General features: G+C 44.3%; 1 pseudogene; it reads right to left on the bottom strand.

Moving 5' to 3' along the window:
* Positions 1 to 22,084: 22,084 nt before the first annotated feature.
* On the bottom strand, positions 22,085 to 22,484 carry LOC103658621 (annotated as a pseudogene).
* Positions 22,485 to 26,992: the final 4,508 nt, after the last annotated feature.

Raw genomic sequence — 26,992 nt, 5'->3', positions numbered from 1 at the left:
GGCGGAGGGCGGCTCGCAGCTTCCTTCAGGTGCGCTGTGTGCGCTTGGCCGCCGTGTGCGCTTGGCCGGACCACGGACAGCCCGGGACTGCCTCTCTGGCTCCCCGCCGGCTTCCCCCTGTGCAGGCGCTGCAGCCCATTCCGGTCTCATGAGTCTTTTTCTCTCCCTGCCGCCCTTTATTTATCAAGCCTAATACTACACGTTAACAGCAAATAAGAACTTTGTAGAATCCACCGGGACTTTGCTAACAATGATGTTTGGAAATGAAAAAAAGAAACGCTCTGAAAACTATCAGCCACCAAAATAGTTTTGTCGGCACTGTGTTCACACGCATGGTCCCCACACCCCCAGGTTGGGTTTTTTGGGTTTTGTTTTTGTTTTTTGGGGGCTTTTCATGTTACATCCATATCTGTATTTATATCTTATTTGTTTCACTTTCAAGTGTATCATGGCAAATGTACAGATTTTTTTGTTAATAATGTGCTAGGATTTGCTAAAAAAGAAAACGAAAAAAAAAAAACCCTTTTGAGTTTGCCCTAGAATAAATGAGACTTAATTCAGTTTCCTGCATTAGAGCAGTCTTTCCTCCGGGGACCCTGTAGATAGCTTTCTCCTCGATGTCAGCAAGTCACTCTAGGGGGAGTGTCGCACTGCCCTGGGTGCTCTCCGGAGCTGCCCCCTTGCAGCGTGCAGTGGGAGAGTTGGGCATCAAGACCCAGGTGGGCTGTCTGAGCCAAGAGAGGTTAGCTTCCAGGAATTCAGCTTGGGCTGCTGCTGGGAGCAGGCTGGAGCTCGGGGAGGGCTTGGGGGGGGGGGCACCTGGCAGCCCAACCGAGCATGGACTTAGGAGGAATACATGCAGGACTGACCAAGGGCACCAATCCACTTTTTTAAAAGCTTTTACTAAAAAAAGATTGGGAGCTTTCCATTGTTTACCGTGAGGCACCTCAAGTACCACCACCCCACGACTCTGAGCCCGCTTTCCCAGTGGCCCAGCACCTCCTTCCCCTGTTTGACCGGAGACAGCAGCGTGATAGGATTACAAATGCCCGGGCTCACATCCCAGCTCCCACCCTCCTCAGGCAAGTCGCCCCTCTTCCCGGCCCGGTGGTTCCATTTTTAATGTGGGACAAGAACTACCTCCTGGCAGGGCTGTGAGGGTTGGTGGAGATGATGTCAGTGAGGCTGCCGGCCTGAGTGAAGGCCGCTGACGCCCCTGCCCTCCCTCCCGCAGTGGAGAGGGAAGTCGCCTGGTGCAGCCACCCCCGCAAGCCTGCAGGCACACTCCATTACTCATTAGCGAATGTGGAAAACCACTGGGGGGCACAGACCACAGTCCTTTGGGTCTCTAACCCCTGGTGCCATTGCCCTGCCCTTACCAGCACTGCCGTCTTGAAGAGGGTCACGGCCACGGTTGCAGGGTGGGGGATTCTGAGGCCCACTGTGGTCCACAGCTCTTGGCTTCAGAGAATCTGATTGGTCTTCTTTCCAGAAAGTGCACCTTTCCACTCACTCAGTTTTGCACTCATAGAAGGTTCCAGGACCCCCTGAACCTGTCCAAGTTTCCCAAGGTGAAAAGCTCTGACCTGAAGACCATATATGCTCTTGACATTCTTGGGTCATTCATGAAGGTGGGGGGGACGTGCAGCTGACAGCATTAATACCACTTGTCTGGCATTTAGACTTGGGAGAATTCTCATCTGTAGCATCAGACTGCTTTTTCCACCAGTTCCATGATGCAGATAAGGAGCGTGCTGTCATGTTCAATTGCCGGATGAGGAAACTTGAGTCATGAGTCACAAAGAAAAGCCCCAGCTAGACGGTGACAAATGTTGGGGCAAGACCCCTGTCTAGCAGGTGTCTTCCCAGCCTCCCCTGTGTCCCACTCTTATCATATGTTTCCTGGACCCACAGATGGCATGTGGGAGTCCCCCGGGGGGCTGGCGAAGCAGCCTGCTGGGCACCAGCCCCTGAGCAGTAGACTCTGGAGGACTGGGGGGCGTGGAAATGTGCATTTCTAACAAGGTCGGGGGGAGGCCGATGCTGCTGGTCTGGGGTCACAGCTTGAGAACCACTGCAGCGCCCTTCGCTGAGAACAGGACGGGCGGTTTGGTCCCGAGCTTTTGGACGATCCTGAGAGAAGCTGTCGCAGAAAACATGCCTGGGCTTCAGCAGGACCGGCCGGGCCAAGGCTGACATCAGCGGGAATGATGGGGACTACCTTAGCCTCCCGACTAGGACTTTCGGAAGGGGATGGGGTGCCGGTAGCAGAGGGAAGCCAGGAGCGTCCGGGGCAAACAGGACATTCACCCCCCTCCCCCACCCTCCCCACCCCCCACACGGAGCAGAACGTTCCCCGCTCAGGGGAAAGCTCTTCCTGCAGAGCCTTCGCGCAAACCGCTCGGCTTCCTCCAGTATTTATTAACTCCTGCTTCAGTGGCTCCCGGCAAGAACGGACAAAGGTCATGTGAATGGGCGTCTAATCCCGGATTATGTATTTAAAAAACATGAAAATGCTTCCACCCCAGTGCCCTCCTCAGACCGCGGGCCCGCTGCCAGCGCCGCGGCCCCGGAGGTGGACCGTGGGGGCGCAGCGTCCCCGGGGAAGGTTCCCTGCCCTGCCGGGGCCCTGCCCGCCGCGGCCCTGCCCGCCGCTCTCCCCCCGCAGCCGTGGCTCCGGGTCCGGCACCCGTGAGCGCCTCTCCCCGGGTCTCCTGCATCCCCGTCTGCGGGCCTGCGCGGCCTCCTCCCCAGCGGTGCGATGCCACGCTCACGACACCCACGTGCCTACGGAGCCTGGCGGGGTCGGCCCCCCGGGTGCAGGAAGTCCGCAAGTCTGGATCTTGAACCTCGAGGGCTGCAGGGTCTATGACTTCCCCCGGGTGAGTGCAGCCTAGAATGAGCTCAATTTCTGACTCTGCAAGAGGAGTGGAGGTGTGAGGGGTTGGTTGGGGTGGGGGTGGCGGGCCCGCTGCTCCTTGGCCCCACAGCATCTCCCGCCTCCAGGCCTCTCAGGCGCCCTCTCCGCAGGGCTCTACTCCTCCCCCCACACCTTTCCACGCCTGCTGTGTCCCCACGGCCAGGCCTCGCGTGCCCTGAGCGCCGGCTTCACACACCGACGGCCTTCGTGTTGCCTCAGCGCGGACGTCTCAGGGCCGCTCAGTGTGCCCACGTCGGACTTCCCAGCTGGTCTCCAAACCCGCTACGCTCCGTTTGGTTACTTTCCCCAGGCAGATGCTAGTGCCGGGCCCTTCCCTCATCTTGCCCCCCACCCCCCTTCAGCTGCCAAGTACAACGAGCCCCGCCTCCACAGTGGGTCTCGCAGGCTCCCCCTCTCTTTCCTCTCCCGAGGACCACGGCCTCTGGCCTCCCCTGCACGGCCAGCCGCACAGGGGCTGCTCCAACTTCTCCTGCCCCTCCCTCCGGCCCTCTGCCCTCGCTCTTGAAGCTACATGGCCCGCTTGGGATTTTTAAGAAGGTTCATCTGATCCGTCATCGCTTTGCTTCAGACCTTGCAGTGGCCACACACACACACACACACACACACACACACACGCGGATAAAATTCGAAAATCTTGAGCGCCGCCCACGAGGCCCACCACCCAGCCCCTGCGCACCTCCTCAGCTGTATCTCGTATCACTGGTTCCCTGCCTCCGGGCCTTTGCATTTTTGTTCCTTCTGCCGAGCCCACTCCCGGCCCCTCTGTGCACGCGCACACACACACACCTAGACACACACTTCCCTTGGCTAACTTTTGCAGGTACTTTATGTCTCAGCGTAAATGCCAGGTCATTACTTCCTTGGAGAAGAATCTCAATTAGTCCCTTTACTTTTCTTCCCTAGCAAGTTCGTATGTGTTCGTGTGATTGTCTGTTTCACCCATACCTGTGGGAAGGCCTGTCTCGTGGCCGTCTGCATTCCAAATACAGCCCGTGTGCTCGTTCGTGGTGGGTGCTGGATGGATGGATGGATGACCAGTTTGCAGTTCCTCCAGTAGCCTGTGATCTCAAGGGCATGCCCCATGACCTAGGGATTTTCTGTTTCTTCAGAGGCCCTGCCACGAAACCTAAGAACACAGCCGCTGCGGCTGCACCACCTGGGTTCCAGTCCCAGCTCTGCGTGCCCTTGAGCAGGTCTGTAACCTTTCCTCTCTGTTTCTTCCTCTGAGTGGGCAGAGCGCCAATAGTGCCCACCTCGTAGGCTCTCTGTAAGTCACTTAAAAATAAAAAGTGCCCCAGCCCCTACCTGGCATGTTGTGTTAGCCACTACTTTTGAGTCAGTGGTCAATTAAACCAATTAAGTGAGGGAGTAACCTTGGCCTTGGAGTCAGGCCTGGGTCCCAACGCTGTCTTCTTCCATTTCTCCTCTTTGCAAACTCAGCTGAGCCTTTTGGCTTCCACTAACCCAAAAACGATGAGAAGCGGTATGACCACTGTGGAAAAGTTTCACATTCTCTTGTAAAGTTAAAGATTCATGGACCTTCCAACCCACCCATTCCACTCCTGAGGCATGCCCTAGACAAACCTAGACGTGAGGGTTTTGGAGGACACATGCAAGCGTCGGGGCACCATGATTCCTAATAGCAAGGCAAGGCACAGCCCAAAGCGGCCCTACCAGGAGGGAGGACAGAGGCTTTGGGGACATTCCCATGATGGGGTCCGATACAGAACTGCCAACGAATGCACTACGGCTGCGTTTATCTACACGGATAAATCTTAGGAACACCGTTTTAAGGTAAAAGAAAGGTCCAGAAGGATGTGTAGAATATCTTACCATTTTCTGAAGTTTTTAAAGGTGAAAATGACCCAAACTAAATAACCGTGTCTTTTAGAGATACATAGGTTGTATTAAAACTTTACAAGGTAAGTAGATCTAAAACCAGTTCAGGAGAGTGGGTGGTCATTTGGGGGGAGGGGCAGGTGCCGAAGCAGCAGCTGTTAAAACCCGCTCTGTAAAAGAGTATTTAGGAAGAGTTTAGCAAAGTGAAAGCGAGGAACTTGTTTGACTCTGACGATGACTGGTGATCACAATGCGGTTTTTAGATAGCAAGTGATTATTTCATACCATTTTAAGAAACGGGCTTAGGGGCGCCTGGGTGGCGCAGTCCTTAAGTGTCTGCCTTCGGCTCAGGGCGTGATCCCGGTGTTCTGGGATCGAGCCTCACATCAGGCTCCTCCACTATGAGCCTGCCTCTTCCTCTCCCACTCCCCCTGCTTGTGTTCCCTCTCTCACTGGCTGTCTCTCTCTCTCTGTCAAATAAAATCTTTTTTAAAAAAAAAAGGGCTTAAATGTCTTTTATGATTATCAGAGACATTTATAAGAATGACATGCTTTTGCACTTACGTTCATGAAATGAGCTAGACCTAGTTTTGTCTGCTTGGGCCATTTTCGAGTTTGGTCTCCATTGTGTATTTTGCTTCAACATGGGAGAACAAGACAAGGAGGAGCAGGTGGCCAAGGTCAATGACATTGTTGATGTGCTGGCTCATAATTTGGGTGGTGGGCTTACAGGTGTTCGTTTTATTTTTATAGCTCATTACTAACATGTATGTTCTATATATATATTTGTATTATCAAATATTTCATAACTTAAAAACAGAATAATGTGTGAGACTATTAAGCTATAGAGTGATTTATTTTTTTTAAGATTTTATTTATTTATTCATGAGAGAGAGGCAGAGGCAGAGGGAGAAGCAGGCTCCCCGCAGAGCAGGGAGCCCCATGCAGGACTCGATCCCAGGCCCCTGGGATCACGACCTGAGCTGAAGGCATATGCTTAACTGACTGAGCCACCCAGGTGTCCCTATAGGGCAATTTAGATGTCTCCTATTTCTTTTGATTATGACAGACCTAGAAACTCCCAAATTTTTACTTCTTGTAGAGAAGTTGCCGACCCCTGAGAACACATCTGTGGACCACCATTCAAGGACTGCCACACTACATGAGACCATCTGGTGTCCTAACAGGCCTGTGTCTAAGGGGACACCCAAGTATTGGACAACATCAGCCTTTCTAGGACCCCCTTTCTGCACATGGCAATGGAGGAGGGGGGAGATAGGAGATCTCCTTCCCAGCATCAGTTTCCCACAGCCCCTTAGGCCTCTAAACATTAGGGAGGCTTTGCCTCTTTCGGTTCTTTTTCCTGCTCAGCTCACTCTCTCCCACCTGGTTTTGCTTCCTAGTAAAGGCCCAAAGGGGAAATGGTTCTGATGGTATCCACATTGTTATTAATTAAAGAGGGTCCTGCTTTTTCCGCCAAGTCTGAGGTCCCTTATACTCTGAGTGAGACACCCTCCAAAGAATGGGAAAGAGAGCCCCAGAAAGACACACCCAGAGAGGGAAGCGCTCAGGAAGATGGCTGCTCTCAGAAACGTCGGTTACGAAGGAGAGATGTCGAATCTGAGGAGGACTGGCTGCCTTCACACCTTTCCCAGTCTCTCTAGTGTGCTTTCCTCGCCTGCTGAGCCATGCTCCACTGGTCCTGGGTTCCAGAACCATGCTAGGTTCTGTGAAGGAGTGCACCTCACATGGTGGAAAGCACCTTTTGTCAAGAATGGACACAATGGTGGTGACATTTGGTTCTTGGGGGACAGCTCAGGGGCAGATTCTAGTTTGTCTGAGGGTCGGGGCATAGCTACTGAACAGTAGGTGGACCATGAAAGTTTGTCCCATCATCTGGGAAGGGATTTTCTGTCTGCCGTTGTTCCTCAAACTGAACCTCTGGTTCTGCCAAAGATAATGTCCTCTACCAAACTCTGTATGAAATCCCCTCCATGGGCGCCGGGGGTGCGGCTCAGTCAGTCAAGCATCTGCCTTCAGCTCAGGTCATGATCCCAGGGTCCTGGGATTGAGTCCTGCATGGGGCTCCCTGCTCAGCGGGAAGTCCGCTTCTCCCTCTCCCTCTGCCCCTGCTTGTGCTCTCTCTCTTTCTCTTTCTCTTGCAAATAAATAAATAGATAAATAAAATCTTTAAAAAAAGGAAAGAAAGAAGAAAGAAAGAAATCCCTTCCTGCTTACACTAACTGAAGGGGACGCCACCATTTGTAATGGAAAACGCTGAACCACAGATAGAGGAGCCAAAACATCCAACTAAAGATGAAAGAGCTGAATAAATCATGGCTTAGCTTTTTGATGGAATACCATCCAGCATGTAAGAGTGTGTGCTCCAAAATTCTGAAACACGTGGGGAAATGCTCACAAATAATGGAAAATGGACAATAAAAAGAATAGGAGTTCCTCTTCTGATAATGATACACTAGATAATTTTGGGTAAAACTTTCTACAGAAGGTAACTAAAACAACTGGACAAAAAATTTTGCAAATTTGATTGAAGCATCAAAGAGTTAAAGTAATGAAAAATTACTAGGAATGACGGGGAATTAGCACAAGGAGATGGAAATCTGGAGAGCCGACCTAGCATTTAGGGCAACGTGTGTCCTGGGTGTGTTTGCCGATCAGAAAAGAAAACTGAGACAACTGAGATGTTGGAGTAAGGCGGTGGACAGCCTGATTCCCTTCAGTAGACGTAACATGATCCACGTCGCTACTGCCCCAAGTGCCTGGCAGGAGCAGACATGAATCTTCTCTGGAGGAAGACAACATCATGCAGGGCATAAAAATATTCATACAACTTTTCAAGTACGCTGTTCAGCACACAAGAAATAGTAACCTGCCACATGCACGGGCAGCACATGAACAAAGACCAACGGAACAAAACAGACAATGGATAAACAGCTGCAAGCACACCAGCGGTTGGAGTAATCGAATGCAGACTTTATTTGGGCACCTGGGTGGCTCAGTCGGTTAAGTGTCTGCCTTGGGCTCAGGTCATGGGATTGAATCCCGCATCAGGCTCCTTGCTAGGCGGGGAGTCTGCCTCTTCCTCTGCCTGCTGCTCCCCCCCGCTTCTGCACTAGCCCTCTCTCTGGCAAATAAATAAATAAAATCTTAAAAAAGAAAAAAAAGTGTTAAATGGACTTTTCCAGAAAGGCAGAAAGAAATGATCCCAGATACCAGGCAGTTGTTGCAGAAAGGAAGGAAGAGCAATTGAAATGGTAGTTATGGAGGCAAATCTGAATGATTCTGCCTATGTAAAACAACAATAGTACTGTCCTGTGGAATTTCAAATGCATAGAATTTAAATTTATAACAATGGTATGTAAGTAAAAAGGGAGCCAACTGAGGTTCAAGTGTTCCAAGGAAGAGACTACTAGAAGCACTGATTAGCATTAAGATTTGAGGGGTGCCTGGGTGTCTCGGTTGGTTAAGTGTCTGCCCTTGGCTCAGATCATGATCTCGAGGTCCTGGGATTGAGCCCCACATAGGGCTCCCTGCTCAGTGGGGAGTCTGCTTCTTCCTCTCCCTCTGTCCCTTATGCTGCTTGCATGCTCGCTCTCTCTCTCTGTCTCAAAGAAATAAATAAAATCTTAAAAAAAAAGACCCATTAGGATTTGAAAAGTCAGTGATGCATTTTGAAACTCTAGAGAAAACCTAAAAATAAAATTAAAGCAAGGTGAGGTATAACTTCCAAACACATAAAAAGGGTAAAACTGTATAATTAAAAAATAATGACTCTGAAAGAAGGCAAAAGGAAAGAAAAGGAAATATTGCTGATGGAACAAATAGAAGGCACATAGAGACACATTAGATTTAAGCCAACATCTTACCAATTACATTAGATACAAATGGACAGAATCCACCAATAAAATGGGGGAAATAAATTTCAGAGTGGATTAAAAAAAAACACAGCTACATACTGTTTCCAAGAGGCACATCTAAACATAAGGGTACAGGTAAGTTGCGAACAGATTGGAAAAAGATATATCACGCAAGTACTATATTTAAAAATACACCCCCAAATAAGCCAATGGACAAGGAAGAAATTACAATGGGAATTAGAAAATATTTTCGATTGGATGATAATGAAAATATCACATATCAAAATTTGTGGAATGCAGCTAAAGCCAAGCTTACAGGAAAATTTTAGCCTTGGATGCATACATTAGTTGAAAGGAAAAGCTGAACCTTATGATGTAACCATTTATCTCAAGAAGTTAGAAAAACAATAGCAAGAGAAACACAAAGTAGGAGAAGGTAAATAATATTATGCAGATAAGAATTAAATAAAAAACATGTAATAGGGAAGATCAATAAGATAAAAAGGTAATTATCAGAAAGACTAATACAATTAACAACATCCCCAAATCAATAAACACTTGGCAAGATTAACTGAGATTTTAAAAAGTCACAAATCTTCGATTATCAGGAATGAGAAAAGAACCATCTTCAGAGATCAGGTTGAAAAGATAGTTAGGAACAATGGGAAAACATGCAAAAGAAGAGAATAAATTTAGATCCCTACCTCATACCATATACAAAAATTAATTTAAAATAAATTAAAGATCTAATATAAGTTAAAACTATAAAACTCTTAGAAGAAAACACACGTCAAATCTTCACGACCTTGTATTAGGCAATATGACACCAAAAGCACAAGCAACAAAAGAGAAAGACAAATTGGACTTTACCAAAATGAAAAACTTGAAAAATTTTTTATACTTCAAAAAACATCATCATGGAGGTACCTGGGTGGCTCAGTCGGTTAAGCATCTGACTCTGATCTCAGCTCAGGTCTTGATCTCAGGGTTGTGAGTTCAAGCCCTGCATTGGACTCCATGCTGGGTGTGGAACCTACTTAAAAAAATAAAACAACTGGCCCCTGGGTGGTGCAGTCAGTTGAGTGTCCGACTCTTGTTTTTGGTTCAGGTCATGATCTCAGGGTCATGAGATCAAGCCCCGTGTCTGGCTCCGAGCTCAGTGAGGAGTCTGCTAAAGTTTCTCTCCCTCTCCTGCCCCTCCCTGTGCTTGTGTTCTTTTTCTTTCTCTCTCTAAACTAAATAAAGAAATCTGTAAAAACAAAACAAAACATCATCAACATCAAAAAGTGAAAAAAAGCACCCACAGAACAAAAACAAAAGATTTCAAATCACAAATCTGATAAGGAAGTTATATCCAGAATATATAAGGAACCCTTAAAAGTCAACAATAAAAGACAAATAACCCAATTTTTAAATAAGCAAAGGATCTGAATAGACTTTTTGGAAAAAATATGAAAATATGAAATATGATCACCATCATTAATAATTAAAGAAATGTAAATCAAAACCACGATGAGATATCACTTCACACTCACTAGAAAGGCTAGAGTCAAAGAGGCAGATAATTACAAATTTAGCAAAGATGTGGAAAAATTGGAACCTTCATATATTGTTGGTGGGAATGTAAAATGAATGGTCCGATCATGTTGAAAAACAGTTTGGCAGTGCCTCAAAGTTAGACACAGAATCTCCATATGACCTAGCAAGCTCAAACCTAGATATTTACCCAAGAAAATATATGTCCACACAATAACTTACAAAAGAATGTTTATAGCAACATTATTCATAACAGCCCCAAAGTAGAAACACAAATAGCCATCAGCTGATGAATCGATCAGCAGAAGGTAGAATGTCCATATAATGAGCCATTAATTGGCAATAAAAATGAATGATGTACTGCTACATACTACAACATGGCATAACTTGAAAAAATCATATTAAGTGAAAGAAGGCAGTCAACAAAGGCTACATACTCTGTAATTCCATTTGTATGAAATGTCCAAAGAGACAGAAAATAGACGTAGTTGCCAAGGCGCGGAGGAAAAGAATGGGAGTGACTGCTAATGGATAGAGAGTTTCTTTTTGGAATAATTAAAATATTCTGGAATTAAATAGTGGTGAAGGTTGTACAACTATGTGGATACACTAAAAACTACTGTATTGCTCTCCTAAAAAATAAAAATAAAGAAGCAAGATGAGTATATACTATGTAACAATAACAATATTCTGCTAAAATGTAGACAAAATGGACAAATTGTAGAAAAATAACAACAATCCAGAACTGACACGATAGAAAAGGAATTAAGAGTCTTATAGCGATTAAAGAAATTGAATATATAATTTTAAAACTTCGCACAAAGTAAACTCCAAGGCCAGAGAGCTGCATCGGTGTGTTTTATCAAACACATAAGAGAAAAGTGCCAATTTTTTATTTTTATCCCACACAAACTCTTCCAGAAAATAGAACGAGAGGGAACACTACCTGACCAGGTCAGCATAACCTTGATACCAAACCCGATAAGACATTATGAGAAAGGAAAATTACAGGCCAGTCTTACTCATTAACATAGACACAAAAATCCCAAATAAAATATTAGCAAACTGAATCTTGTAACATATAACGATCAAGGAGTGTTTACTCCAAGGTTGGTTTAACATTAGAAAATCAATTAATGAAATTCATCACGTGAATAGAGTATGAGGAAAACTCATGATCATTTTAATAGAAACAGCACTTGATAAAACTCAATGTCCATTTATGATCTTAAGCATACTTTTAGAAAACTCAGAATAAAAGGAAACTTTTTTAATCTCATCAAGGTTGCCTGCAAAAACTTAGGGCAAATAACATACTTAATGATGAGATGTTGACAGCTTCCCCTTTGAGATCTGGTACAAAGCAAGGATGCAAATTATTGCTGCCTCTGTTCGATGTTGCACTGCAGGCCCTGAAAAGGTCTAAATGTAGAAAGTCAAGAAAAAAGAGATTAAAGTCATAAAGATTGGAAGAGAGGAAATAAAACTATCACAGTTTATGGAAGAAATAACTATGTAAATAGGAAATCCAAAGAATTCACAAATAAATTATTTGAATTAATAAGTTCAGCAAAGTTGCTGGACAAAATTCAGTAGAAATAAACCACATCCATATATCACCAACAAACAGAAAATGAAAACTTTCAATAGATACTGCTTACAACAGAATAACAATTCTTAGGACCTAGAAACAAATAAAAAAAAATGGACAACACTTCTCTGAAGAAAACAATAAGAATATTCTTGAGAGAAAATGAAAATTAAACTAAATGGAGAGATATGTTTATTGCAAGACATAGTTTTATAAAGTTGTCAGTTCTCCCCCAAATAAGCTACATATTTAATGAAATTCTAATAAAATTTCCAAGGGTTTTTATGTATATTGAAAAGCTGATTTCAAACTGTGCACGGAAATGCAAAAGGACAAAAATAGCCAAGAGACTTAAGAAGTGAAAAGGCAGGGGGGGCACCTGGGTGGCTCAGTAGGTTAAGCGTCTGCCTTCAGCTCAGGTCATGATCTCGGGGTCCTGGGATTGAGCCCTGCACTGAGCCCTGCATCGAGCCCCACATGGGGCTCCCTGCTCAGCAGGGAATCTGCTTCTCCCTTTCCCTCTGCTCTTCCCTCCCGCTCGTGCTCTCTCTCTAAAGAAAAAAAAAAAGATGAAGAAGAGAAAAAGGTGGGAGAATTTGTTCTACAAGAAATCAAGAATTTTTAGAAAGATCGCAATAATTAAGGGAGTATGGTATTCTGCAGTAAAAGACAGACAGGAAGGAAACCCAAAGAGCCCAGAAAAAGACCCATGCATAGCTGGACATTTAATTTATGACAAAGGTGGCATTGCGGAGATGTGGGAAAAGGCAAGTATTTTCAATAAATGGACTGGGTCCACCAGATATACATGAGGAGAAAAGGAAGAGAAACGTGACCCCTACCTCACACCATGCACAAAAATGAATTCTAGGAGGAGTTAGGCCTAAACATGAAAGGCAAAACAATATAACTTTGAGAGGATAACTGGGAATATCTTTATGACCTTAAGGTAGAGAAGATTGCTTAAATAAGACACAAATTGTCATAAAGAAATGGACTGATAAATTAATTCAAAAATAATAATTTCTACTCATCAAGAGAACCATTAAAACAGTAAAAAAGTGGAGCGCCTGGCTGACTCAGTAGGTAGAGCATGTGACTCTTGCTCTCAGGGTCATAGGTTTGAGCCCCACACTCGGTGTAGAGGTTACTTAGAAACAAAATCTTAAATAAAAAGAACAGTGAAAAAGTTAGAGAGTGGGAAAAATATCCACAGTATATTTAACCACCAAAGGGCTTAATATCAAACTACATAAAAGAAAAACTCTTCTAAGTCAATAAGAAAAACACCAGAAGACAAGTAGGTCATAGGCCAGTGGTTTACAAAACTAAATATCCAAATGAGAGTTCAGAAAAGGTGCTCGGCGTTATTAATAATCAGGGAAATACAAACTAAAACCCCAGAGAGATACTTCCACACACACCCACAGGACATTTTCCTTGTTATCAACACACCACAGCTTTATCGAGGGAATTCAGCCCTGAATTAATTCCCGAGAAGGACCAAAAGGGACAAAAGTATTTATCCTGCCTTCAAAGAGTTTACAGTTTTATTGAGGAGAGAAAAGGACATTTGGTGAAATAATTGCCATGTTCCCACAAAAAGAAACTGACAGTCTAGTCCCTAAAGGAAAACCCTTCTTTTTGAAGGGGTTGACCTCCCTGTAGGATCCAGACAGATCCCCAGTCAGAGAAAGACACGTATCATCTGATTTCCCTGATACGTGGATTTTAAGAAACAAAACAGAGGAACGAGCATAGGGGAAGAGAGGAAAAAATAAAACAAGACAAAACCAGAGAAGAAGACAAACCATAAGAGACTCTTAATCACAAGAAACAAACTGAGGGTTGCTGGAGGGAGTGGAGAGGTGGGTGGGGAGATGCGGTAACTGGGTGATGGACCTTAAGGAGGGCACATGATGTAATGAGCACTGGGCATTACGTAAGACTGATGAATCATCGAACTCTACGTCTGAAACTAATAATACACTATACGTTAATTATTTGAATTTAAATAAAAAAATTTTTAAAAAGAATCCAGACGTACCCCATTGCACGCACAAACATACACGAGACCCAAACACACATGAGACAGAAACACACACAATAGTTACCTTTAAAAAAAAAAACTCAACTATCAAAATGGTAGCCAATGGGAAGAGGTATGGGTGAGTGAGTGTGTAAGGGGGCACTCATACACCCTGCTTGTGGGAGTGTAAGCTGGCACAACCCTTCTGAGGGACGTTTCCGCTTGATGAATGAGAAATCTTGAAGTGCAAACCTTGTGACTTAAGAATTCTACTTCCAAGGGTGCCTGGGTGGCTCAGTCAGTTAAGCATTGGCCTTTGGCTCAGCTCATGATCCCAGGGTCCTGGGCTCCAGCCCCACAGCCCCAGGTTGGGCTCCCTGCTCAGAGGAGAGGGCAAGGGAAGCTCTGCTTCTCCCTCTGCCTCTGCCCCTCCCCCTCCCCTTGCTCCTGCTCTCTCTCTCTCTCTCCCTCTCTTTCAAATAAATGAATAAAACCTTAAAAAAAAAAAAAGAATTCCACTTCCAGGACTATCCCTTAGCAAAATCACAGGACAAGTGTATACAGACGCATATACAAGAATGGAATTTAGACTGGGGTCTAAACTATGATATGCCCATACTTTATGTGGTCATTGGAGTTCAGTTCTAGATAAATATTTAATGATATGGGAAAATGCTTCTGACATAGTAAATGACAAAAGCCATTTGCAAAAGAGTAAATATTATATGAACCCAAGTTTATTTTGTATCTGTTCATATAGGAAATAAATATATGAAAATGTTATCATACTTCCTGTAATAGCTCTCTCTGGATGCATATCAGATTACCATGAGCAAGCAGCTCAGAACAACACAGATGTCTGATTTTGGTCTCCATGATTAGGAGCCCAGGCTTGGGTTATCTGAGTCCTCTGCTCAGGGTCTAAGAAAGCTGAAGTCAAGATGCTGGCTGGGCTGCATTCCTTTCTGGAGCCACGTCCTCTTCCAAGCTCACATAGTCATTGGCAGAGCTCAATTCCTTGCGGCTGTAGGACTAACAACCCTGCTTCTGGCCCTGGGGGCTGCCCTTTCCTGCCCCATGTCCTGCCCCATAGCCCTCTCCAACACCATGGCAGTTTGCTTCCCGAGGGTCAATGGAAGAGCATCTGCTGCAGCTTTAAATCTCTATGATTTCCTTTCTCTAATTTGTAGACCCAGGTTTAAAAGGCTTATGTGATTAGGTCACATTCATCCACACCCCTGCTCTCTCTCTCTCTTAAATACATAAATAAATCTTAAAAAAAAAAAAAGGAAACACAAATATGATTGGTCTCATCCTTAAGTTGTGGTTTTAAAATAGTTGATATTTGGCATTCTTCCCTTTAAGAGATGGAGCCTAATTCCTCTTCCCTTGTATATTTTTTTTTCTTTTTCTCCTCTTCCTCCTTTATTTTATTTTATTTTTTTAAATGATTTTTTATTATATTATGTTAGTCACCATACAGTACATCCCCAGTTTCCAATGTCAAGTTCGATGACTCATTAGTTGCGTATAACACCCAGTGCACCATGCAATACGTGCCCTCCTTACTACCCATCACCGGTCTATCCCTTTCCCCCACCCCCCTCCCCTCTGAGGCCCCCAGTTTGTTTTTCATAGTCCATAGTCTCTCATGTTTCATTCCCCCTTCTGATTACCCCCCTTTCTTTATCCCTTTCTTCCCCTACCTATCTTCCTAGCTCTTATGTTCCTTAGATGAGAGAAATCATATGATAGTTGTCTTTCTCTGCTTGACTTATTTCACTTAGCATTATCTCCTCCAGTGACGTCCATGTTGCAGCAAATGTTGAGAATTCATTCTTTCTGATAGCTGAGTAATATTCCATTGTATATATGGACCACAACTTCTTAATCCAGTCATCTGTTGAAGGGCATCTCAGCTCCTTCCACGATTTAGCTATTATGGACAATGCTGCTATGAACATTGGGGTGCATATGGCCCTTCTCTTCACTACATCTGTATCTTTGGGGTAAACACCCAGTAGTGCAATGGCTGGGTCATAGGGTAGCTCGATTTTTAACTTTTTAAGGGACCTCCACACTGTTTTCCAGAGTGGCTGTACCAACTTGCATTCCCACCCACAATGTAGGAGGGATCCCCTTTCTCCACATCCTCTCCAGCAATTGTTGTTTCTTGCCTTGTCTATTTTTGCCATTCTAACTGGCATAAGGTGGTATCTCAGTGTGATTTTGATTTGAATTTCCCTGATGGCTAATGATTTTGAACATTTTTTCATGTGTCTGTTAGCCATTTGTATGTCTTCATTGGAAAAGAGTCTGTTCATATCTTCTGCCCATTTTTTGATTTGTTTATTTGTTTCTCGTGTATTGAGTTTGAGAAGTTCTTTGTCGATCTTGGATACCAGTCCTTTATCTGTAGTGTCATTTGCAAATATATTCTCCCATTCCGTGGGCTGCCTCTTAGTTTTTCTGACTGTTTCCTTGGCTGTGCAGAAGCTTTTTATCTTGATGAAGTCCCACAAGTTCATTTTTTCTTTTGTTTCTCTTGCCTTTGGTGATGTGTCATGAAAAAGGTTGCTTTGGCCGATGTAGTAGAGGTTGCTGCCTACGTTCTCCTCGAGAATTTTGATGGATTCCTGTCTCACATCGAGGTCTTTCATCCATTTGGAGTTTATCTTTGTATATGGTGTGAGAGATTGGTCAAGTTTCATTCTTTTGCATGTAGCTGTCCAATTTTCCCAGCACCATTTATTGAAGAGACTGTCTTTTTTCCACCAGATGTTTTTTCCTGCTTTATCAACTCTTCCCTTGTATGTTGGCTGGACTTAGTGACTCACTTCTAGCGAATAAAGGGAAAATGACTGTATGTGATTCCTGCGACTCGGTCATAAAAAGCACTGAGACTTCCTCCTCATTTTCCCTTGGGTCGTTCATTCTGGGGGAGCCAGCTGCCATCTTGAGAAGACACTCAGATAACCCTGTGGAGAGGCCTGTGTGGTGAGCTCCTGAGGTCTCCAGCCAACAGCCACCTGAGCAAGTCACCTGGGAAGCGGCATCTCCAGCCCCAGGCAAGCCTTCATGCGACCAGAGCTGTGCTGACAAGTTGACTTGCAGCATCATGAGAGATCCTGAGCCAGAACCACCCAGAAGGGAGTGCGAGATTTTAAAATGTTTGTTATTTTAAATGGTAAATTTTGGAGCAATTTGTTACGCAGCAATGGCTAACTTACACACCCTGTAATATCAGTGCAGTGTAGATTTCTTCCCCTAAGTATTTTCTGGTTCTTAGGCAATGGTAGGAGGCACGGTGGCTTTAGGGATGCACACAGCTCATCAAACACTGGTGAGGCCACTGAGTAGCCATCACTCCTTGGGTAACCGCTCGAATTTTCAGAGCTTCTGTCTTCTCCTTTGCAAAATGGAAACGTGAATCATTCAGCAGAGTATGTGGCTCCGTGCAGGGAATTCAATAATGGGATTGTAGGATTATATTATTTCACTGTCATCTCTGCCTGCATACCTCGCAGAGCAGAAAGACTTGCTTCCCTCCCCACTTGTTCCTGTTTGGCTCTGTCTCCACCAGGCTCCTGGCCTCCAAATCCCCATCACGGTTCTCCTCCTGCTCTTTGGACCTGGTGTGTGCGTTGGATCTGGGAGGTGGGTGGAGAGCAGGAACGACCATGCGGCTGGAGCCTGCCTCTCTGTTGGGTGGCTGATTGCAGCTCTGGTGGACCATCGGCAGCCTCCTCTGGGACTGCCACACTCCTCAGCCAAGCTATCTCCCCGACAGAGCCCACCCCACCTCTGCCTCCCGGGCTCCATCTTTGGGTGGCTCTTGAGTGCCTGTGCTGTGCTGATCCCTGGGTGGGCAGCAGAGATAAGTCAAAAGCTCCTGTCTTCTGAGAGGGGAAAAGCATGGGCATGTCCGTGGCGTGAGGGGTGCAAAGCCAGAGGAGCCCGAGGGCCGTGGGAGCCCAGAGGAGGGTGCTCCATCCAGCCTGGGGTGAGGAGGGGAGGGGAGGCAAGGACAGTGTGGGGAATGCAGAGAAGAGCGATGACCTTCTCTCCTTCCCTCACATCTGACCCAAAGCAGACACTCTGCCATATACCCAAGGTCTTATTCTTATTCTCATCCCTAAAGATTCTTTACCTAATGAGGTGACCCAAAACCATTGTTGAGGGATCTGAGCTCTTAGTGATTCTGTTTATGTTGGATTACTTTTGTTTCCCATTAATTTTACCATTAGACATAGCAATGCTAAGAGCAGTCCCTGAAGATTTCCTGCCCCTCGTTGTGTAGCAGTAATGATATCTCCTTTTGAAAATTAGCATCATAGTTAACATGATAACTCCCTGTATTCTTATTTGCTCAGTGGAGCCCCAAATGGGCCAAAGAAGGGTCTCAAATTCTAATTTTTTAAAAAAGATTTTATTTATTTATTTATTTGACAGAGAGAGACAGAACAGGAGAAGGGGCAGAGGGAGAGGGAGAAGCAGACTCCCCACTGAGCAGGGAGCCTGATGTGGGGCTTGATCCCAAGACCCTGAGATCATGACCTGAGCCGAAGGCAGATGCTTCACTAACTGAGCCACCCAGGCACCCCTCAAATTCTAATTTAAATTAACTAAATTCTTCTAGTGAAGAATTACTTTGAGTAACCCAGACTACTTAAATAACAGATCCCCAGACTGTGGGGATATACAAACAAATGTCTTAGGGCACCTAGGTGGCTCAGTCAGTTGAGTGTCTGAGTCTGATTTTGGCTCAGGTCATGATCTTGGGATTGTGGGATCGAGCCCCGCATTGGGCTCCATGCTCAGCGGGGAGTCTGCTTGGGATTCTCTCTTCCTCTCCTTCTGCCCCTGCCCCCTACAGGCATTGTCTCTCAAATAATAAATAAATCTTGAAAAAAATGTCTTGTGAGTTGATCACTAGTTGTACAGTGAGGGAGGTGATTAGACCTTCAATCCCTGAACTCAAGTATTCTGCTTAAGAGGAAAAAATAGGGGGGCGCCTGGGTGGCTCAGTCATTAAGCGTCTGCCTTCGGCTCAGGGCGTGATCCCAGAGTCCTGGGATTGAGCCCCACATCGGGCTTCTCCGCTGGGAGCCTGCTTCTTCCTCTCCCACTCCCCTACTTGTGTTCCCTCTCTCGCTGCCTGTCTCTGTCGGTCAAATAAATAAATAAAATCTTAAAAAAAAAAAAAGAGGAAAAAAATAGGGCCACATATTGATTCAGGACATAGACTGTATTGTGTAGAATAGAAATTCACTTTTGTGAGGTGTCGTCTCTTACGGGGTGCTGTTACAGTCTTCGGCCATTCCATTGCTCTAAAAGACCAGCTACTTTGGAGTGATCAGGTACGTGGTTAAACCCATGAGTAACAAGGAGAGATTAGCCTTGTTATTAGCCCATCGTATTACTTTTCTTTATGCTGTGAAATAAGTTTCTTTCTCTTTTTGATATAAATTTCTTAATCAATAGCAATGTTGAGGGGCAGAGACCTCTGTTAAGTCAATCGATGATGCTCCCAGCAAAAACATGGCAGATAGGGAAGGAAAATTCATTTGCAGAATTGATGTCTACCCCAATAAGGAAAAATCACTGCCATGCCCATGGTGAGGAGGGCCAATGCAGTCAACCTCCACCAGGGGGCAGACTGGTCCCCCATGCTATGGTGCCATATTGAGTGCACTTGGTAGTGGTAAGTAGCCAAATGGATTTTGGAGTGGTCTATTCCATGCCGTGGAGCCAACAGATAACCTCCACCCGACCACTGTCCCACTTTGTCAATGAGTAAGTACTGGTGGGGAAAAGAGATTGATTACTGAAAACAACCTTCCTCTGCAAAGGGTGGCCTTGTGGGGACTATTCCCATGAGACACAAATATTGCCGCATTCAGAGCCCATTCTATCTCTTTCTCTAACCTCCTTGTTATCAGTTTTTTAAATCTCGTTCCTTCCAAATTCCTGACCACTGGCTTTAGCAATCACTCATGAAATCAGGAGAGTCTCATCTCACATCATCTTTCCTCTGGGCAAAGAGGACCCCACAGTGATGCGTTGCCTGGAGTCCTGTGCTTCGGGAGGACGCCCCATCTCCACTGCCCTTCAGTGCACCACTGATTAGGGCTGTGCCCACACAGCTGGCGGGAGCTGGTCGTTCAGAGCCGTCTGAGCACCAGGCTTCAAGCAATGATTTCCTCCTCTGTCAGCGGCTCCCAGGCTGGGTTGAGGGAGGAAATATGCTAGGAGCAAGCACACTGTGGGGGAGCCCCCTAACCAGGCGGCTAACTTGTGCCTCCAGGATTTACACGAGCCTGATCCCATCTATTTGACACCAGAATGGTCGGACAACGGCCCCTTCGTCATCTTGTACCCCAGAGATGTTCACTCTTGAGCAGAGCCAAAGCTGTTTCTCAAGAAAATACTTACCTGCAGAAGAGGGTATGGCTTTGCTCTAAATGTGCCACAGACACATTGAGCACCACTGAATCCACTGAATCCTAAGGGCCAAGGGACCAGTTGGATGTCCACGTGGATGTTGAGATGGTCCGGACTCCTGGGTTCTAAATCACGGCCCAGAACAGGAGGGTTGACATAGTTTTGAGGCATGGTGCTAAATATACGTTCAGGTCCTTGTCAGGTACAAGTAAGCTCCATCTGGATCTTTCTAGGGTCATGAAAAGGTTCTGGAATTAGAAAAACGAATTGCACAACTTTGAGAATAGACTAAAAATTACTGAATTTTATGCTCTAAAGGGGTGGGTTTTATGATATGCAAGTCATACAATGATTTAAAAGAAAACTTCTGGCATTTCCCATTTCTTTGCCATATCAATAACTGAATACAAAGCACTAGGATCTATGAAAATTTGTACCAGTAAGGAAAGATAATGGAAGATCTGTATATAAGTTCGCCACCTTATTTTTTTTTTTTTAAGATTTTATTTATTTAGTTGACAGAGATAGAGACAGCCAGCGAGAGAGGGAACACAGCAGGGGGAGTGGGAGAGGAAGAAGCAGGCTCATAGCAGAGGAGCCTGATGTGGGGCTCGATCCCATAACGCCGGGATCACGCCCTGAGCCGAAGGCAGACGCTTAACCGCTGCGCCACCCAGGCGCCCCACCTTATTTTTCTTTTAAGATTAAAAAAATTTTTTAAGGGGCACCTGGGTGGTTCAGTCAGTTAAGCATCAGTCTTCGGCTCAGGTCATGATCACAGGGTCGTGGGATCGAGGCCCACATTGGGCTCCCTGCTCAGCCGGGAGACTGCTTCTCCTCTCCCTCTGCCCCTCTCATGTTCTCTTTCACATACTCTTTATCCTAAATAAATAAATAAATAAATAATATTTTTAAAAAGTTTTTTTTTTAAGTAATCTCTACACCCAACATGGGGCTTGAACTTACAACCCCGAGATCAAGAGTTGCGTGCTCTTCTACACTTAATAAGTATTCATCATGTTATTAAGCTTTCCCATCCCCATGAATCAGCTGTCTTGTCTACAGGCTAAATAGGTGAACTACACGAAGCTATGACAGGCTTTGATTACCACTGTGTGTCTCTGATGTCCTTGATGGTGATATCAATCTTTGAGGTTCACCAGGGAGGCAGAATAGCTTTTTTTTTTTTTAAACTTATAGTCACCATTATGCATATTACATCTACAGGATTTATTTATAACTGGAAGTTTATACCTTTCGACTACCTTCACCCATTTCAGCCGCCCCCTCCAACTCTCAACCCCTGGCAACCATCAATCTGCTATGAGTTCTAGGGGTTTTTTGTTTGTTTTTATGAGTTCCGTTTTTTGGTTTGGGGATTTTGTTTTTTGTTTTCATTTTTAGATTTCACATTTAAGTGTGATCACACAGTGTCTTTCTCTGACCAATTTATTTCACTCAGCATAATGCCCTCAAGTTCTGTTCTTATTGTCACAAATGTCAGGATTGCTTTCTTTTTTACGACTGAGTGACATTCCATTGTGTCTATCACATTTTCTTTATCCATTCATCCATCAACAGACACTCAGGTTGTTTCCATGTCTTACTATTGTAAATAACGCTACAGTGAAGAAGGGGGTGAAGGTAACTTTTTTATTATGATGATGTTCAGTTAGCCACCATACAGTACATCATCAGTTTTTGATGTCGTGTTCCATGATTCAGTAGTTGCGTGTAACACCCAGCGCTCATCACAACACATGCCCTCCTTAATACCCCTCTGAAGGTACCTTTTTTCCCCTACACTTTTCTTTATTCGCTTTTCATTAAGTCCTTGAGGGGTACAGCATCACACAGATTCTGTGGCCAGTGGCTTTAGCAGGAAGCTTGCTTCGGAATTTGGCACGAACCACGCCACTGTTTCCATGAGCGCGAGTTACTTTCCCCTGATTACTCTGGTTTTGTTTGGTTTGCCATCAGGAATCACTGTGTTGTTCTTTGCTTTGTACACATAAGCACATCTCTTGCCTAGATAGAGTTCAGTTTCATCTTGAGCATAAACAACTTTGATTTTAAGAAGAGCTGTGTGCTCCCTCTGGTTCCAGAGACCCTGCTTATAGCCAGCAAAAATGACCTTGGACCCCAGCCTTCCAGGCATTATTTGGCGTTTTAGGAGTCCTGTTCCCAGCAGGTGGGCAAAGTGTATCTAAGGCCCAGAGAGCAACACCGATTATGGGAGCGCCCGTTCTCCGGGTGTCCGGGGAGCAGCACAATCAGTCCCACATCTCCATCCTGTCCTCCTTGTTGCTGGAATCTGTAGAAATCACTGGCTGGCAGAGCCTCTGAGCTCCACCAGTGCCCTGCCGAGGCATATGGTTGAGCTCACCACACTTACTTGCTGAAGGTACCTTTTTAAGATAGTGATTTCGTTTCCTTCAGATAAATGCCCAGAAGTGGAATTACTGGATGATATAGTAATTCCATTTTAAAATGTTTTTGAGGGATCTCCATGCTGTTTCTCATAGTGGCTGCAAAAATTTTCATTCCCATCAACAATGCACGAGGGTTCCTTTTTCTCCATGTCCTCGCCAACACGTGTTATTTCTTGTCTTTTGGAAAACAGCCATTCTAACAGGTATGGATGATATCTCATTGTGGTTTTGAGTTGCATTTCTCTGATGATGAGTGATGTTGAGCTCCTCCCTATATACCTTTTGCCCATCTGTACATCTTTTTACGAAAAACATCTATTCAGACAATGCTTGGTATGATTTCAATCTTTTAAATTTATTAAGACTTGTTTGGTGGCCTGATGTATTGTTCCTACTGGAGAATATTCTGTATGCGCTTAAGAAAATTGTGTATTGTGTGGTTGGGTGATGTACAGGTCTACTAAGTTCTGTCAGCCTACGGTGTTATCTAAGTCCCTTATTTACTTGTTTATCTTCTATCTGGCTGTTCTATCCATTATTGAAAGTGGGGTTTTGGTCTCCTACTGTTATTTTAGAGCTATTTCTGCCTTCAATTCTGTCAGTGTTTCCTTCATATGTTTAGGAGCTCTAATGTTTGCTACATATATATTTACAATTGTTATATCTTGTTTTGTACTTTATTAATATATAATGTCCTTCGGGGCGCCTGGGTGGCACAGCGGTTAAGTGTCTGCCATATATTATGTCCTTCTTTGTCTTTTGTAAACTTTTTTGATTTAAAGCGTATTTTGTCCGATATTAGTATAGCCACTCTGCTCTCTTTTGGTTACTATTTGCAAGGAATATCTTTAATTTATTTTTAGCAATCTCTACACCCAACGTGGGGCTCAAACTCATGACCCTGAGATCAGTAGTTTCATGCTCTTCCAACTGAGCCAGCCAGATGCCCCTATCTTTTCATTTTCAACCTATACATGTCCTTAAATTTAGGGTCTGTTGTAGACAGCATATGGTTAGATCCTGTTTGTTTTCCAGCTTCATTAAGGAATAATTGACAAATATAATTGTAAAATATTTAAAGTGTGTGTCATGATGATCTGCTATCCATATACACTGTGAAAAGATTCCTCCCATCTAGGTAATTAACATATCCATTGCCTCACATATTTATGTGTTTGTGTGTGTGTGTGTGTGGGAACATTTAAGTTCTACTCTCTTAGCAAATTTAAATTATGCTGCACAGTGTTATCAACCATAGTCACCATGTTATTCATTAGATCCTCAACCTTATCCATCTTACAGCAGAAACTATTTTTTAAACCATTTTGCCAGTCAATATTTTTTGATTGGCAAGATTAATCCATTTACATTTAAAGTAATTAATCATTGGAAAGAACTTACTATTGCTATTTTGTGATTTGTTTTCTGCATGCCTTATAGTTTTTTGTCCATTATTTCCTCCATTACTACCTTCCTTTCCATTCTTGTAGTGATATATTTGATTCCCTTCTCATTTGTTTTTATGTATACTCTATAGCTATTTTCTTTGTGGTTACCATGGGGATTGCATATAACATCCTAAAGTTATAACAATTTTTAAAAAGATTTTATTTATTTATTTAGAGAGAGAGAGCACAAGTAGGGGAAGGGGCAGAGAGAGAGAATCTCAAGCAGAGGCCACACTGAGCACAGAGCCTGACGTGGGGCTTGACCTCACGACCCTGAGATCACGACCTGAGCTGAAATCAAGAGTCAGATGCCCAACTGACTGAGACACTCAGGCACTCTTAAAGTTATAGCAATTTATTTTAAAGTCATACAACTTCAGGGTGCCTGGGTGGCTCAGGCAGTTAATCAACTGCCTTCAGCTCAGGTCATGATCCCAGGGTGCTGAGATCAAGTCCCTCATCAGGCTCCCTGCTCAGTGGGGAGTTTGCTTCTCCCTCTACCCCTCCCCCCTGCTCATGCTCTTGCTCTCAAATGAATAAAAAAATATTAAAAAAAATAAACTCATACAAGTTCACTTCAGTTGAATACAAAACCTTTTCTCCTTTGCAGGTCGACTCCTTTCTACTTTATGTCACAAATATCACCTTTAAATATTGTGTATCCATTAACATAGATTTATGATTATTTTAATGCTTTTGTCACCAAAATTATAGTCCTACTGGAATTTATATGTGTCCATTTATTTACCTTAACTGTAGAACTTTATATTTTCAGACAGTTTCGAGTTACTGTCTGGCATCCTTTCAATTCATTTTGAAGGATTCCCTTTAGCACTTCTGCAACACGGGGCTAGTACCAACGGACTTCCTCAGCTTTTGTTTATCTGGAAGTGTCTTAATTTCTCTCTCATTTTTTTGTCAGACAGTTTTGCTGGATCTAGAATTCTCCATTGATAGGGTTGTTTTGTTTTGTTTTGTCTTCTAACAGCTTAAATACACCATCCTACTTCTTCTTGGCCAGCAAGATTTCTGTTGATAATCTTATTGAGGATCCCTCACATATAATGAGTTGGTTTATTCTTGCTGGTTTAAAGATTCCCTCTCGGTCTTTGAGAGTCTGATTTTGATGTGACCCAGTGTGGGTTTCCTTAGGTTCATCTGAGTTGGAGCTTGCTAGCTTGAATTTGTATATACCTGTCTTTCTTCAAATTTGGGAAGTTTGGGGCTATTATACCTTCATATGGTCTCTCTGCCCCCTTTTCTTTCTCTTCTGCTGGGGCTCCCATAATGCGTATACTAAGCTTCTAGATGATGTCCACATAAGTCTTTCAGGCTCTGTTCACTTTTTTCTTTTCTGCTTCTCACACTTGACAATTCCAAATGACTTGTTTTCTAGTTTGCTGATTCCTTCTTCTGCCTGTTAAAGTCTGTTATTGAACCCCCTCTACTGACACCAACTCTTTTTGGGCTCCCAGACCCAATTCCAATGTGGGGGAGGGTTCCCTTCCCCCCTACCAACTCCAAACGATTCCGGCACATGAGCAGTTCTTGGACACGAGGTATCCAAGAATTCAACTCAATTCTGCCACTAGCTATCCAAAGATAGTAGCAAATTCCACAGGTAAGGGCTCAGTCCTACAAGACTGCCCATCAGGGACACCTGGGTGGCTCAGTCGGTGAAGTGTCTGAGTCTTGATTTTGGCTCAGGTCATGATCTCAGGGTCCTGGGATAGAGCCCTGTGTCATCAGGCTCCCCACTCAGTGGGGTGTCTGCTTGTCTTCCTCACCCTCTGTCCCACCTCCTGCTCTCCCTCTCTCTTTTTTAAAAATCAATCAATCAATCTTAAAAAAAAAAAAAAAAAGACTGCCCTCCACTTCCGACTTTAGACACCAGTCATAAGCCCAGGCACTTACCTATGCCTCTGACCAACTGGCTATAGATGGAGCCTCCAACAACCTGCTCCTTGAGTTCTTTTAATTTGTTAGAGTGGCTCACAGAACTCAGGGAAAGACTTACTTGCATTTACCAGTTTATTAAGGGATATGATAAAGGATATGAAACAAGGGCCAAATGAAGAGATGAGGGTAAGGTATGGGCAACAGGCACAGAGTTTCCATGCTTTCTCCGGCACACCACTCTCTCCAATATCCATGTGTTCACCAATCTGGAAGCTCTCTGAGCCCAGTCATCTTGGGTTTTTATGGAGGCATTAGATGGCCATCACTGAGTGTCATTGGCCATTGGTTGATTCAACCTCCAGCCTTTCTCCCCTCCCCACAGGTCAGGGGGCAGGAGTGAAAGTTCCAACTTCCTAATCACATGGTTAGTCCTCCTGGCAAGCAGCCCCTGCCCCTGCGTGGGGTCCAAAAGTCACCTTCATCAGTAACAAGACATTCATGTCACCTTTATGGTTCTGCAACATTTTTAGGAACTGCAGATGAAGATTAAATATATCTGGGAAATATATATTTGGTCATCTGAATGACCAAATATAAACTTCATTATGTTGCACTCCTCCGGTGAATTTTTATTTTTTTAATTAATTTATTTATTTTTAGAGATTTTATTTATTTATTTGACAGAGAGAGAGACAGTGAGAGAGGAAACACAAGCAGGGGGAGTGGGAGAGGGAGAAGCAGGTGTCCTGCTAAGCAGGGAGCCCGATGTGGGGCTCAATCTCAGGACCCTGGCATCATGACCTGAGCTGAAGGCAGACACTTAACGACTGAGCCACCCAGACACCCCTCCTCCAGTGAATTTTTAAATTCAGTTATTAAAAGTTTAGCCCTAGAATTTGCTTTTTTTATATGTATCTTCTTGTCAATATTTTCATTTTGTTCATAAATCATTTTC

The sequence above is a fragment of the Ursus maritimus genome, unplaced genomic scaffold, assembly GCF_017311325.1.
Source record: "Ursus maritimus isolate PB19 unplaced genomic scaffold, ASM1731132v1 scaffold_1, whole genome shotgun sequence".
In the NCBI taxonomy this organism is placed as follows: domain Eukaryota; kingdom Metazoa; phylum Chordata; class Mammalia; order Carnivora; family Ursidae; genus Ursus; species Ursus maritimus.
The sequence above is the reverse complement of the archived record's forward strand: the minus strand, read 5'-3'. Positions and strand labels throughout refer to the sequence as shown.